This window comes from Balaenoptera ricei, chromosome 19, assembly GCF_028023285.1.
Source record: "Balaenoptera ricei isolate mBalRic1 chromosome 19, mBalRic1.hap2, whole genome shotgun sequence".
In the NCBI taxonomy this organism is placed as follows: domain Eukaryota; kingdom Metazoa; phylum Chordata; class Mammalia; order Artiodactyla; family Balaenopteridae; genus Balaenoptera; species Balaenoptera ricei.
The window spans coordinates 50484460-50500061 of record NC_082657.1 but is presented as its reverse complement, the minus strand read 5'-3'; the positions used below and the strand labels follow the sequence as shown (position 1 = coordinate 50500061).

General features: G+C 45.9%; 1 protein-coding gene across 8 annotated transcripts in view; it reads left to right on the top strand.

Moving 5' to 3' along the window:
- The first annotated feature begins 936 nt into the window (after positions 1 to 936).
- IL34 (interleukin 34) overlaps positions 937 to 15602 on the top strand; it is a 63643-nt gene continuing 48977 nt past the window's right edge. For 3 of the 8 annotated variants that reach the window (XM_059904866.1, XM_059904865.1, XM_059904862.1), the window contains exon 1: positions 937 to 3020. The gene's annotated coding sequence lies outside the window, so the exon portion shown is untranslated. Of the gene's footprint in view, positions 3033 to 7937; positions 8420 to 8478; positions 8976 to 11535; positions 11552 to 15602 lie in introns of those variants that run through there. The other 5 variants (XM_059904870.1, XM_059904860.1, XM_059904863.1 and 2 more) reach the window with 4 other exon arrangements.

The following is a 15602-nucleotide window of genomic DNA, read 5'->3' as shown; positions in this document are numbered from 1 at the left end:
ACCACTCTGCATTAGCGTCACCAAGAGCTTTTCTGTAGAAGCTTTGAAAGTCAACATCAAGAGATACGCCTAATACACTAGAAGATGGTGCTACATTCATTTATTCCACCAATATTTACTGAGCACCTACTGTGTGTTACCTCCTTGAATATCTGCTCTACACCCAGGAGTTTTTATAACTTAGCATGCTGTTTCTGTCCCTCTGAGTCTGGTGGTGAGGTTGAGTCTGCCAGAGAGCCTGGTGACAAATTTCACAGGAGCCTAAGGCCGATGTCTCTAGTTTTCTCAGATAAAACAGGCACAGCCTTGGGATTTCTGGGGAAAATCAGAAGGTCCCAAGTATGAAAAATGAGGAGGTGGAGAGTAGACAGCCAAAGATTTTAGGTCAGGAAGCTAGGAAATCTGTTGCAGTGGCTTTTCTGTTCTGCCCCAGATTACTCTGCTGGGGGTGTCTGGGCATCTGTATATTTCACAATCTGGTAATAATAATCAGACCTGGAAATCACTAGGTGGTTTCCATGAGAATGAGGGAACATTGCTTCTTGTTTAAAATGAAGCAAAAGAAAACACCAAGTTTGGAGGGGACACAAGGATGGGAGACTCAACTGGACGTAGCTAAAGGCCCCTGTCAGCACCAGCTCACCCTCTAAATCCAGCAGCTCTGTCAGCACCCAGTCAAGCTTGGCTGTAATCCCAGAGGCAAACCCACCCCAGTTCCCCACCTTTGTCTTTTAGAGTCTGGTCCTCAGATTTTTATCCCACAGGCCCACCCAGCAGAATTTACCCTTTTCTAACTGCAAGCAAAATCTCAGGGAATGAGAGTTGCTTTTGATTAGGCCATTTCTGGAGAGTTTTTACAAGTTAATAATTTGGGGTCATGAGTAAATGTGTATAAGCTACACATTTACTCATGACCCCAAATTATTAACTTGTAAAAACTCTCCAGAAATGGCCTAATCAAAAGCAACTCTCATTCCCTGGTGAAAAGTATTAGCATTTACTGTGAGTCATTAGGGGGTCTACTGCTGTTAACAAGGCACACTGAGGAATCTCTTGCCTTTAAGGAGCTGATGCTGCAACTGGAGAAAGGTGACTTAACATAAAGCAATCAGAAACAAGATCCCATCTGCCAAATGCCAAGTAGGAGTGAAGTCCATAGAAAGAACACTGGATATGAAGTCACATGACCTGTGTTCACCAGTCTCTAAGCTTGGTCTCAGCTTCCTTTCTGTAAAATGGGAGAATAAGACCAACCTCTTGTTACTAGGGGTCATAGTAACAGCAAAGTGCTTTCCACTGAGCTTCCAGGGTGTCTGAGGAGGTATGGCCACAGAACTTGGATCCAAAAGTGCTGGGAGAACTGCAGCCACTTCCATCTTGAATTGCAGCCCTATATGCGATGCTTTGAAAGAAAGGGGCATCATTCTAAGCCAAGAGGTCCTGGAGAGGGCACAGTGGAGTTTGTTCAGACTTCTGTGAGACCCCAGTGATATGCTGTGGCTGTACCCCCATCACCTCCACCCCACTTGCCCTCCCATGGGCTGCTTGACTACTATGAATCAGCTTGGTAGAAATACAGCAAGGCCTTGCTGACGGTGTGGCCAGTGTAGTCACAGCCTTGGGCACAGGGGTGGGAAATTAGCCATAGCACATTCCAGTGTGGGCGTTATTGTCCTGCTGGAAGTTCCAGTGTGGGCATTATTGTCCTGCTGGCCAAACCAGGAATCTGGTTTTGTCAGTCCAACTGAGAAACCATTTCTTGGGAAACTTTTCTTGAACAACTACTTTTGCCAGGCATTGACATTCAGAATAATATATGCTAACATCTTCTAGGCCAGCATTTCCCAAACCAGGTGCTGTGGAATCCTAGATGTTCATAAGGGACTCCTTAGTAAAGGATTCTGTGCTTGCTTTCAGGGAAACATGCAAACTATCTTGGGTAGTTTGATGCCTTGAGCATAGCCCTTCCCCTGTCCCTTGCTCTCTACTTGTCTGCTGGTGGGGGAACTAAAGGATTCCTTGAGGGAATTGCCTGGTTGTCCAGTGGTTAGGACTCGGCGCTTTCACTGTCGTGACCCGGGTTCAATCCCTGGTCAGGGAACTAAGATCCTGCAAGCCGCACAGTGCGGCTGAAAAAAAAAAAAAAAGGATCCCTTGGGGAATTGGCCCACCCCTAAATATTCCAAATATAGTCTAAGTACATTAGGGAGCTTGTTAGAGATGGAGCTCCCCCTTAAGTTCCCACAGAACTGTGCTAGCAGAACCATTCTCAGCTTTCTGATGCAGGCAAAGTGAGAGTGACCCTTGTCCTTGGAGATCGGGTTGAGCAAAGGACCTCTCTTTCATGTCATCAGGAACTCCCACAAGTGCTGTGCCAGATCGCGTATTACACCAGGACAGGCCAAGTCACGTAAGGAAGGAAGCCCTCTGGCTGTGTGATCTTGGGTTAGATACTTCATCTCTCTGGGCTTATGTCTCCATCTGTAGACTGGGTAATTGACTGGTCCTCGACACTGATGATATTTATCAAAGGCCTTTTCTCCATCTAATGTTTGTCCCCCTATGTACACATGCACTCCAGTCACTACCACATCACCCAGTTTTAGTAAGTTTTGTAGAAGGGTTTTTGTCAGAATAAACGTGTTCTGGAGAGGCACTGGGGTAGCCCCTTAAAATGACCTAGCCTGTCTGGGAGCCAAGACTTGGTTCTGCAGACTCCCACCATTAACTTGCCACCGTTAACTTGCCAGGCGCACTTGGTCAGAAGAGTTCCGGTCTGATCGTCTGGGTTTGTGGCCCCCTCCTACTCCACTCTCCAAGGCTGGCTGGGGCCACGTGGCCCTGCCCCGCCCTTGCTGGCTCCAGTTTCTGAGTCAGTTGCAGTGGCCTGCTTTCCCCGCCCTTCCCATCAGTCGGGAAGCCTGGATTGTGGGCTGGGGGAAGCCACAGCTTTTCCCACCTGGCACCCACTGCCCCCAGCTCCTAGGTACCTGTTCCAAGCCCTAGAAAACTTCATCCTGGTATGTGAACAGGTAAGAAAGCGGTTGATTTTCTCTCACATGGTTTTCTTTGCCTGACTTGACCACCCCAATTTAGCTGCTTCCTTCCTTCACAGATCACAGCAAGAGGGATTTGAGCTAGACTTGAAAAACACAGTCCCAGAAAGAAGCTCTGAATTATGTCTCAGAAAAAGGGTGTGAATTCTCTGCTCTGGGTTTCTTTTTTAAACCTTTGCTTTCATCAGCCTTGTAGGAAAAAAAACATTCAAATAACCATAAAGCAAGTTGCTTCTCTCTGCGTTCCCTTCTGAGTTTTGTAAATCAACAAACCCACATTCTTAAATGGTTGTCATGGGTTACTGGGGGCTGTTCCACTGGATATTGCTTTAGTTCTTTAGACCTTAATGTACTATGTGCATGAATTATGTACATGAATTACCTATCAAAAATTTATTTAAAATTCTTTAATGGAAAGGAAAAAAATAAAATGGCATACGTGAGCCTTCCTCATTCAGTTGGTATTCTGAAATTAAAATGAAGTGTTCTGCTTTTACACTTTGCATTTATTCTAATAAATGCACATAAACCAACTAACTGTGATTTTTAAAGTCCATGTGGTATCTGCCACGTTAACAGCCCATTCCAGGATATGCAGCCTTTGTCCCTCAATTGTGAAATTAGATTGCTTCCAGGTGTTTTGCAATTAATAATTTGATTTTTATGGACAACTCTGGAAATAACTTTCTTTGTCTTTTAGATTTTTTTTTTTAATCTCTCCTTGGATTTTATTCTCCATCCAGAATAAATACTTGAGGTAAACCCAAGAACATTTTTGTATCTCAGCTCATGTTACACATGGGGTCAGCTCACTCATAATACTTTTCAGGACCATGATGGCATGAGGGAGTGGGTGGGTAACTTGTTTTCTCTGGATTTTTCAGGAAGTGGGATGGAGGCAGTCTAGAGCAGTGGTTAAGACTTGGCCTTTGAAGGCAGGCTAGCCTGGGTTTGTATGCGTAGCTGCCTGACCTTGAACTCTCACCTAATGACTTAAATTAGTTCACATGTAAAATACAGATTATAAAACTCCTTAGGGGTGTAGGAAAGGCAGAGATAGTATTTGTAAAGCAACATTGGTGCTTAAAAAGCACCCCTGGAAGGCTCTTTCAAACCTGGGGCTTTCTCTGGGCCATTTTGGAAGCTGGGTAGAGTTGAGAGTCATCTCAAGTGCATCTTTTTGACCCCTTCCCCTCTTCTAATTCAGCCACCTGTTAGAGGCTACTTGTTTGTTCTTTTTTTTTTTTTTTTTTAACTTGGGCCCCTGTCTCTGCTAAGGCTGGAGAACTGGGCATCGGGGAACTTGCGGTTCCGATCAGCCTCTTTCCAAAGGTCCCCCAGACTCGGCCACCTGCCATCAGATCTGGATGCCACCAGTCCCATCTCTTAGCCACCTTCCTCAAAGGGCAGGTTTAAGGGATCACTGGACAGTGGAGAATTCCTTGGAAGTCTGTGGACACACCTTTTGTTCCCCACTCTGGTAGTTTGCTGGGAGGCCACATGGAGGCACAATGGAATACGCATAGGCTGGCTTCTAACCTGGCTGCACAAATTCCCAGCAGTAAAATGGGAATGTTAATACCTGTGCCATAGAATTACATGAGATAGTATAGGTAAATCAGCTGGCACTTAGGGGCCCATTACTGTGGAAGGTCAAGGCCATGTTCCAGAGCCTTTGAGAAAGTACTAGAATTAGCCATAAAAGGCAGGCAGAAAACTCATGTTCATTGCCTCAGTCAATAAACATTTATCGGGCTGGCTGGTCATGGTGCTGGAAACTAGGGAGAGATATTGGGTTGGCCAAAAAGTTTGTTCGGGTTTTTCCACAAGAACTTTTTAGCCAACCCGATATATAACACAGGCTCCCTGCTCTTGGTACAGGTGTACAGCCCATCCCAAGGGACAGAGGAGACTGACTGCAGCTGCCTGGGCACTTCAGGACAGCCCCTTGCTTAAGAAGGAAGCACAATCTGTTAGGCAGAGATGGGGAGGAAGCAAGAGTAGCAAGTGCTAAAGCCCAATGGCGTTTGGGAAAGGGTGGGAAGTTCAGGAGGGCTGCAAAAGGGAGCTGAGAGGAAGTGGTGGGGACCAAATTCTGAAGAACCCTGAAAGTCAGGTGAGAATTTGGACTTCCTCTCAAGTATATGGGGATTTAAGTGGCTTTGGGGATGCCTGTTCTGGCAGCTTTGGGGGTAGAGGATGATGTTGGAGGCCTGGAATACCCCCAGCCTTCCACCCCATTTCAGGGGCTTCGATGGTACCCAAGATAAATCATTGCAGAGAGTGGGATTCTCAAGACAGACTCGGCCTGGGGCAGCCTGGCCTGCAAGTTGGGGCCCAGGGTTCTGGGGGTTCTGGTCCCAGATTTTCTATGACCAGACCCAGGGTCTCCTCTCCTGCCTCAGCTGAGAGTTCAGGGCAGTCAGGTTTCTTACAGCTCTTGCCATTTGGAGGGCTGCAAAATGTCTCTGGAGACTGCATTCACCCTATCCCCCCACCCCTGCAACACTGTCCATGGTGGCTGTCCATGACCCAGCCTTGGCCTTGGGAGGAAGAGGCATCTGGTCTGAAGTGGACAGTCTGACCCCTTGACCCTGAGAGGCTCCATGGAAGTCTGAGAACTGTGGCCTCTAGCCCTGTGACAATCCCAGGGGGCTTCTGGGCTCCGACTCTCCTGCACGCTTGCCTGAGGGCACTGTTCCGCAACTGGGGGATGGTGTGCCCTGGAACAGGGCTGTGGACATCCTGGGAAAGTACCTCCCAAGCTTCCCAGGGGCTGCTGGGAGAGTTCTGTCTGTGCATCTCAGCCAGGAAGGGCTCAATAGCCAACGCCTGGAGAACCAGCCAGAACTTCCCCCTTGGGTCGATCTCAGGTGATGAAGAGGTGGATGAGTGGGGATGTGGCTACAGTTAGCAACGTTGAGGTCAAGGTGAAGAATTTGAAAGGCCAAAGAGATGTGGACTTGCCATTGTGGACAGCTATTCAGAAAGGTCAGGCCCTGCTCTTCAAGCTTTCTTGGTGCCTGTTATCTGTCGTAGCCTGAGAATGTCCACATTCTGGCCCAGGACTCTTAACCACATCCAAGCCCCCATTTCTGACTTTATCTAGCACCCACAGGTCTCCTCAATCTTCCCTTGCCTACTGCCACATCTGCCTTTCCCTCTTTCCCAAGAGCTAGAACTTCCCTGCTTCTTTGTCTTCCTACTTTCTCAAATCATTAACATCTCTTCATAAGCACTCTTTAACCATCTTAATCATTTTTTAGTGTATAGTTCAAAGGTATTAAAGTACATTTACATGGTTACAAAACAGATCTCTATGACTTTTTCATATTGTAACACTGAAACTGTACCCATTAAACAATAACTCCCCCTTTCTCCCTCCAGACAGTCCCTGGCAACCACCGTTCTACTTTGTTTCTACGAATTTGACTACTCTTAGGTACCTCACATAAATGGAATCATACAGTATTTGTCTTTCTGTATCTGGCTTATTTCACTTAGCATAATGTCCTCAAGGCTTATCTGTGTTGTAGCATGCATCAGAATTCCCTTTTTAAGGCTGAATAATATTCCCTTGTATATATACCACATTTTGTTTATCCATTTATCTGCCAATGGACACTAGGGTTGTTCATGTTTTAGCTGTTGTTACTAGTGCTGCTATGAACATGGGTATACAAATATCTCTTTAAGACCCTGCGTTCAATTCTTTGAGGTATATACCTGGAAATGGAATTGTTGTATCGTATGGTAATTCTGTTTTTAACTTTTAGGAACCTCCATACTATTTTTCATGGCAGTTGCAGCATTTTACAATCCTACCACAAGTGCACAAGTGTTCCAGTGTCTCCATATCATCGCCAACACTTGTTATTATCTGGGTTTTTGGTAGTGGTCATCTTAATGGGTGTGAGGTGATATCTCACTGTGGTTTTGATTTGTGTTTTTCTGGAGATTAGTGATGGTGAGCATCTTTTCATTTAGCTGTTGACCATTTGTATGTCTTCTTTGAAAAAATATCTACTCAAGTCCTTTGCCATTTTTTAATCAGCTTATTTGATTTTTTTGTTGTTGAGTTGTAGGAGTTCTTTATATATTCTGGATATTAACTCCATATCGTATTTGCAAACACTTTCTTCCATTCCATAGGTTGCCTTTTCACTGTGTTGCTGTGTCCTCTGATGCACAAAAGTTTTCAGTTTTGATGTAGTTCCATTTGTCTATTTATGCTTTTGTTGCCTGTGCTTTTGATATCATATCTATGCAGTCATTGCAAATACAATGTCATGAAGCTTTTTACCTTTGTTTTCTTCTAGGAGTTTTATAGTTTTGGATCTTAAGCCTGTGTAAGCATTTAATAGCTTTATTGCTTTTATGATATGTGCTTATTATAAAAAATACCAACAATTCAGAAAAGCACAAGAAGAAGAGAAAATCTCAATCCCACTCCCCAAAGGTAACCACCCCCAATAATATTTTACTGGGCAACTCTTCAGACAGTGCCTTACTTCATCACTCCTCAAACTGTAACCTGCACATGAATCACCTGGAGATTTTGTTAAATTCTCATTACAAAGGCCTGGGGTGGGCCCAAGACTCCACAAGCTCTTAAGTGATTCTACTGCTATTGATCAGGAAACCATACTTGGAGGAGCAAGGGTCTGTAAGTATGCACGCACACAGCTCTATGTCCTATGGGATCATCTATACTTGACTTTCTTTTTTTTTTTTTTAATTTATTTTATTTTTTTGGCTGTGTTGGGTCTTCGTTGCTGCACGTGGGCTTTCTCTAGTTGTGGTGAGCAGGGGCTACTCTTCACTGCGGTGCGCGGGCTTCTCATTGCGGTGGCTTCTCTTTGTTGTGGAGCATGGGCTCTAGGCGCATGGGCTTCAGTAGTTGTGGCACGTGGGCTCAGTAGTTGTGGCTTGCAGGCTCTAGAGTGCAGGCTCAGTAGTTGTGGTGCACGGGCTTAGTTGCTCCGCGGCATGTGGGATCTTCCCAGACCAGGGCTTGAACCCGTGTCTCCTGCATTGGCAGGCGGATTCTTAACCATTGCGCCACCAGGGAAGCCCTCCATCATTCTTTAGAGTGGCCACGTACTATCCCATTGCGTGGTCGGATGGTATTCAGCTAGTTCCTATGGAAGAAGTTCAGGTGCTACCAAGTTATCACTGTTATAAATAATGCATTCGCAAACATCGTTGTCACCATGTCTTTGTTTACCTGAAGGAATTACTGTTATGGTGTTTATTTGTCTTTCTAGGAATCAGACCAGAACTAACACATTCAAATGTATTAGTCCTCAGAGTCACCTGGGGGACTGGACACTTAATCTCAAGTCTCTGCCAGCCCACCAATGGTGAGGGGCGGAGCAGTGTGGGATAGAGGTGGGACAAGTGTGGGGTAAGTGGAAGAACACATGGGCCTGGGAGGAGGCAGGGGTGGCCAGCACTGTCGGTGCCCACTCTTCAGCCAGGCAGTGTGTGTCTGGTGCTCATTTAATGTCCACAGCTCCCTGCTAGGTTTGACTTAGTCTCCCCCGTTTTACAGATGAAGAAACTGAGGTGCAGGGAGGACTCCTAGCTTCCCACGGTCACTCAGGCGTGATGAGGCAGTGCAGAGGACACACCCGACCCTGCATAGGTTGCTGTCACCTCGTGTGCCCCGCCTCGTCTCCCGAGAGGCCCTACCCTGCGCTCCAGCCTCTGCCGAGCCCCCGTCCCACCGGATTCAAGAGTCTGCGGGCTGCCCTGCGCTGCCAGGGCTGTCCCTGCTCTCGTGCAAGATAATCCAAGCAGCCACCAGCCCATCAGGCAGCTGTGGAGCGAGCCCCCGGCCCCTTCCCCGCTCCTGCCCTGAGAGCAGGGACCAACTAGAGGACACCTCCAGGCTGTCATCTCTGTGGGCCATGCAGGGTAAGGCCTTTGCTGAAACGATCCAGGGGCTGGGGTTAGTTTAGCACTCTGGGGCAGGGTGGGGGTATGTCCAAGGTCACCACCTCCTCCCTGGCCAGGGCTCCCTGGATGGAGCTCAGAGGATGTTGGAGGCTCCAGGGTGGTCACTGATCAGTTGGACTGCAGGGATTTGCCGGGATGGGAGCTGTTGAGAGCACTGGACAGGCTTAGACAGCCTGAGCTTGAATCCAAGCTCTGCCACGTGCTGCCTGTGAGACCTTGGGCAAGTCAGGGCACCTCTCCAGTCTCACTTTCCTCAGCTGTAAAATAGGAGTAAGCATAGGCTCTCCCTGTACCCTCTCACACCTATTAGGATGGCTACTACGTAGAAACAAAACAAAATAACAAGCATTGGCTGGGATATTGAGAAATTGGAACTCTTGTGCACTGTTGGTGGGATTGTAAAATGGTACAATCCATTTCCATGATACCGTGGAAAACAGTTTGGCAATTCCTAAAATAATTAAAACTAGAACTACCATATGACCCAGCGGTCCCACTTCTGGGTGTACACCCAAAAGAATTAAAAGTGGGGTCTCAAAGAGATATTAGTACACCCATGTTTGTAGCAGCATTATTTGCAATAGACAGAAGGGTAGAAGCAACTAAAGTGTCCAGTGACAGATGAATGGATAAACAATATGTATATGTGTATGTATACACACACACACACACACACTCTGGAATATTATCCAGACTTAAACAGGAAGGAAATTCGATGCATGCTACGACATGGATGAATCTTGAGGACTTTATGCTAGGCGAAATAAGCCAGACACAGAAAGACAAATTCTGTATGATCCCACTTATGTACGGTACCTAAGAGTAGTCAGATTGTAGAAATGGAAAGTAGAATGGTGGTTGCCAGGAGCCGGGGGGAGGAGGGAATGGGGGAGTTATTGTTCAATGGATTTAGAGTTTCAATTTCACAAGATGAAAATATTTCTGGAGATAGATGGTGGTGATGGTTGCACAACAATGTAAATGTACTTAATACCACTGACATGTACACTTAGAAATGGTTAAGATTTTATGTTATATGTATATCACTACAATTTTAAAACTTGGAGGAAAAAGTAGTATATGCCTCACAGGGGTTTTGTAAGAGTTGAGTGAGGCAAGTGAATGTGAACTATTATTAATGTCAGATCTGGGAACATCCAAGACTTTTTTTGCCTCATGGACCCAGGCATTGGAGGAGATTTGTGTATCCCTGTGGGGAACAGTTGTGCCATTCTGCATGAGATGCTCAGGATGGGGTTCAGGGGAGACTTCTGGAGGAATGACAGGCCCTGCTCAGAGGGTTCCTAGCATTTGTGGGATGGGTAGATTCCAGACATCGGAAAGTCCCTGGCAAAAAATCACTTCCACTAAGGGGCAGTTTGCAGGGAGGAGATTTTAGCTCCGCCTAGAGGACTTGTGACCAGAGCTGTCCGAATGTGGAACAGGCTGCCTCATGGAGTGGTGAGCTCCCCGTTAGAGGAGGCATGTGAGGAGAGGCTGGGCAAGCTGTAGAGGAGACTCCTGCATGGAATAGGGGTGGAGTCAGAGGGTTTCCTAGGCTCTGCGCCTCTCTAATGTGATCCAGTCCAGGCAAAGTTATATGTAACAGGCCTGTGTAAAGGTGGGACCCAAGTAAGAGGGAGGGGGCAGGCAGGTGAGAAGGCTTGCTGCCAGCCTTCCCCTAAACAACAGTAATAATAGTTGCTGCCATTTATTCTGGGTACACACTGTTAAATGCTAAACCGGCTTGATCTCAGATCCTCACCACAACCCTGTATGGTGGTTGCTACAGTCATCCCCATTTTACTCCTGGGAACTGAGGCCCAGGGGTTAAATCTCCTGCCCAAGGTCAGCCAATAGGCAGTGAGCTGGAATTTGAAACTAGGAGGTCTGGTGCTAGCCCTCGCTGTTGTGTGGAAGTCTCCAAATCTGCCTCCGCAAGCTGACTACTCCCTGCCACCCTGCCCCTGGCCGATAGTTCCTGGGTCCTGACACTCTCACAGGTAGGGATTTAGCAGCTGCCACCTCCCCCTGTGCGTCCTTGCTGCCCCCCTCACTCTGGCTGGTTCCTCTGCGGAGCCAGACCCCACCTGCTTGGGTCTCCAGGGTTCAAGGATAACACTGTGCAGACAACACTGGCCTTATTGGGAGCCAGGCTCCTTGTCACTCAATGTCCCCCTTCTCCTTCTGTTAAACAGGACCCTCCTTGACAACTCTCTTCAGGGCTCCAAGTCTTTCCCATAGCTGTTGAGTTCATTCTGCCTTTTTTGCAACTGTGTTTTTTCCAGCCCAGCTCTCTGAGTGCCAAGACCTTGTCCACAGGATTCAATTTGTCCAAGTTCCCAGGCTAGCACCCGCAAGTCAATAAATGCTATCCCTAATGGTGGCAATACGGTGGCCTCCTCTGTCTTTGGAATTACAGAGGAAGCCCTGGCAGGGACGGCGATTGAGCCAGAATGACCCAGTTAGTGGGGATGCCATTCACACCTTATGAAGATGCAGGGAGCTACCGTTTAAAGACATCTCCATGCCAGGTAGGGTGCTAAGCTCTGTGCGGGCACTATCTCACCAAATTCACACAGAGCCCAGGAGGTGAAGAACTGCAATTTTCCCATATTACAGATGAGGCAACTGAGGCTTGGAGAGGTTAAGTCACGTGTTCAGAAGCTCGGATCTTTCTCTCTCCCCATTGCTGCCTTGGAGGCTTTGCATTGGTAGCTGATCCGATAGCAGTAATATTAGTGCCACTTGCTGCTTGGTGGAGAAGTCGTACATTTAAGATTGCTCTCCTCCTCCCTCCTGGTACCCTCACTGCCACCCTAGGAGTGGGCCTGGGTAGTGGTATTTTGTGGATGAAGAAGGTGATTAGGGGCTTCCCATGGTCCCATAGTGGAAGGGGTACACCAGAGCAGGGTGGTGATCCTTCTGGCCCCCCTTGCTCTGCAGGCCCCTTCCCACCTCCACTGCACTGGGTCTCAGGCTATGTAGCCCTCCTGCTTGTCTCTTTGGAGGGTCTGTCCCAGGCCCCAGTGAAGCGGTTCTGCACAGAGCCAGCAGACCAGCTGGCCCAGCAGAGGCTGGGCTGGGGCCAGGTGCTTTCCAGCATCTTCCTGCAGCTGGGAAACCTTTCTTGGATGACATCTCTGCAGAGGGTGCCTCCTGGTCCTACTTGCCCTGGTTCCCCTCCCAGTCAAGAGAAGACCACTCTTCTCCCTGTCCGTGGAAATCACATAGGCAACATAATTTTTGACTGTCAGGCTGCAGCAACGGAGTTCTGGAACCTGTAAGCCTATAAGGCGTGACTGTTAACCCCAGAGGAGGAAGCTGAGGCTGGTTCAGAATCTGGGACTTAAACCCTGGGCTGTCTGCTGGCAAAGCCCATAACATTGACTGAATAATTTTTATTTTATAATTTTTAAGCTTTTAAAAAGTAATTAGTGGGGTTTTTTTTAGGACAGTTTATCAATAGATTTACAGAAAGATTGAGGAGAAAGTATAAAGAGCTCCATATGGCCACCCTACCCCAGTCACACAGTGCCCCTTGTTATTAACATGTGTTATTAGTGTGGTTTGTTACAATTGATGAATCAATATTAATACATTATTATTAGTATATTAAAACATTATTAAAGTTCATAGTCTACATTAGGGTTCACTCTTGGTGTTGTACATTTATGGATTTTGACAAATATATAATGAAATTGTGACAATGTCAGAATAGTTTCACTGCCCTACAAATCCTCTGTGCTACACCTATTCATCCCTCTCTCCCTGCATCCTCTGACAACCACCAATCTTTCTGCCATCTCTGTAGTTTAGCCTTTTCCAAAATGTCATACAGTTGGAATCACACAGTATGTAGCCTTTCCAGATTGGTTTCTTATACTTAGAAATATGCATTTCCAGTTCCTTCATATCTTTTTGTGGCTCGATAGCTCATTTCTTTTCAGTGCCTAATAATGTCCCATTGTATGGATGTACTATAGTTTATTCACTTATTAAGGGATATTTTGGTTGCTTCCAGCTTTTGGTGCTTATTGGTAAAGCTGCTATAAACATATGTGTGCAGGTTTTTATGTGGACATAACTCTTCAACTCAGTTGGGTAAAAAGAGCATTACTACTGGATCATATGGTAAGGCTATGTTTAACTTGTAAGAAACCACCAAACTGTCTTCCAAAGTGGCTGTACCATTTTGCATTTCCACCAACAATCAATGAGTGTTCCTGTTGCTCTACTTCTTGTCAGCATTTAGTAGTGTAAGTTTCTTGGATTTTAGCCACAAAGTAATAGGTGTATAGTGCTATCTCATTGTTGTTTTAAATGTAATTCCCTAGTGACATATGTTGTTGAGCATCTTTTCATATGCTTATTTGCCAACCATATATCTTTTTGGTGAGGTGTCTGTTCAGATTTGTTGTCCACTTTTTAATTGGGTTCTTTTATTTTTTCTTGTTGAGTTTGAAGAGTTTTTTGTATATTTTGGATACAAGTCTTTTATCAGGTCTTTCGTAAATATTTTCTCTTCATTTTCTTAGCTGTGTCTTTTGTAGAGCAGAAGTTTTAAATTTTAATAAAGTCTAACTTATTAATGTTTCCTTTTATGGATCGTGCTTTTAATGTACATAATAACTCATTACCAAACCCAAGGTCACCTGGATTTTCTCCTATGTTATATTCTAGAAGTTTTATTCTTTTGCATTTTACATTTAGGTCTAATATCCATTTTGAATTAATTTTTGTAAAAGGTATAAGGTCTGTGCCTAGGTTCTCTTTTTTTTTTTGGTATGTGGATGTCCACTCGTTCCAGTACCATTTGTTGAAAGGACTATCCTTTCTCCATTGAATTGTCTTTGCTCCTTTGTCAAAGATTAGTTACTTATATTTATGTGGGTCTACTTCTGGGCTCTCTATTCTGTTCCATGGATCTATTTGTCTATTCTTTTGCCAGTACCACACTGTCTTGTTTACTGTAGCTTTATATAAGTCTTGAAGTCAGGTTGTGTGTGTCCTCCAAATTTGTTCTTCAATATTGTGTTGGCCATTCTGGGTCTTTTACCTCTCCATATAAACTTTAGAATCAGTTTGTAGATATCCACAAAATAACTCGCTGGGATTTTGATTGAGATGACATTGAATCTATAGCTCAAGTTGGGGAGGACAAACATCTTAACAGTATTGAGTCTTCCTATCCATGAACATGGACTATCTCTTGATTTATTTAGGTCTTCCTTGATTTCTTTCATCACAGCTTTATAGTTTTGATCATGTAGATCTTCAGCATATTTTGTTAGGTTTATATCAAAGTATTTCATTTTGGGGGTGCTAATGTAAACGGTGTTGTGTTTTTATTTATTTATTTTATTTAATTTTTTGGCTGTGTTGGGTCTTCATTGCTGCACGCGGGCTTTCTCTAGTTGTGGCAAGCAGGGGCTACTCTTCGTTGCGGTGCATGGGATTCTCATTGCGGCAGCTTCTATTGTTGTGGAGCATGGGCTCTAGGCACGTGGACTTCAGTAGTTGCAGCACGTGGGCTCAGTAGTTGTGGCTTGCGGGCTCTAGAGCGCAGGCTCAGTAGTTGTAGCGCACGGGCTTAGTTGCTCTGCGGCATGTGGGATCCTCCCTGACCAGGGCACGAACCCGTGTCCTCTGCATTGGCAGGCAGATTCCCAACCACTGCGCCACCGGGGAAGCCCGGTGGTGTGTTTTTAATTTCAAGTAGATAATGTATGTGCACAGTAAAAAAAAAAAAAATCAGGGACTTCTCTGGAGGTCCAGTGGTTAAGATTCCATGCTTCCACTGCAGGGGGCATGGATTTGATCCCTGGTCAGGGAACTAAGATCCCACGTGACGCACGATGCAGCTGGAAAAAAAAGAAAAAATCAAAAGATACGATTGGTTTACAGTGAAAAGTAGCTTCCTCTCCGTATCCCATTCCTTAGGACTCTGTTTTCATCTGTCCAAATACAATCACTGATACTAGGTTCTGTGGGTCCTTCTAGAGATTGACATACATACTCAAGCTCGTATTTATATTTATTATTCATTTGACAAACATCCATGAGCATTTACGATGGGCCAGGCGCAGGAGATGGGGCAGAGAACAAAAGGAAGTCCTGCTCTCATGGAGCTTACATTTGTTGCAGTTGGCATCACCAACTAGATCTCCAGTCCTCACAAGAACTCTGCCCGGCAGGTATTATCCCTGTGGGAAGGGCTCAGGATTGAAGGAGGACTCTCTGGGGCCAACCAAATTCTCCAAGAGCTCAAGCAGAGAGGCTGGTCCTGCCAAGAGCTAGGGGCAAGGCTGCTCAAGGCCAGAAGAAGCAGGTTCTTGAAGGGAGGGCTTCTTGCTAAGGCAAATGGGTGGAGATGAGGAAGAGGTGAGGAGGCAGCTAAAGGAGGCTGCCAGCCCGGTCTGGAGCCAGATTCATATCAGAGTAATGACTTGGAAGCCCTCCTATTCCCAGATGGCTGCATTTTAATTCCTTAGTTTTGTTTCCTCTCGGTTTCTTCTTAGACACATTCTTCTGGGGTCGAGTCTAACCTTGTCTGGCTGACCTCAGGAGGAAAGGGATTTATCT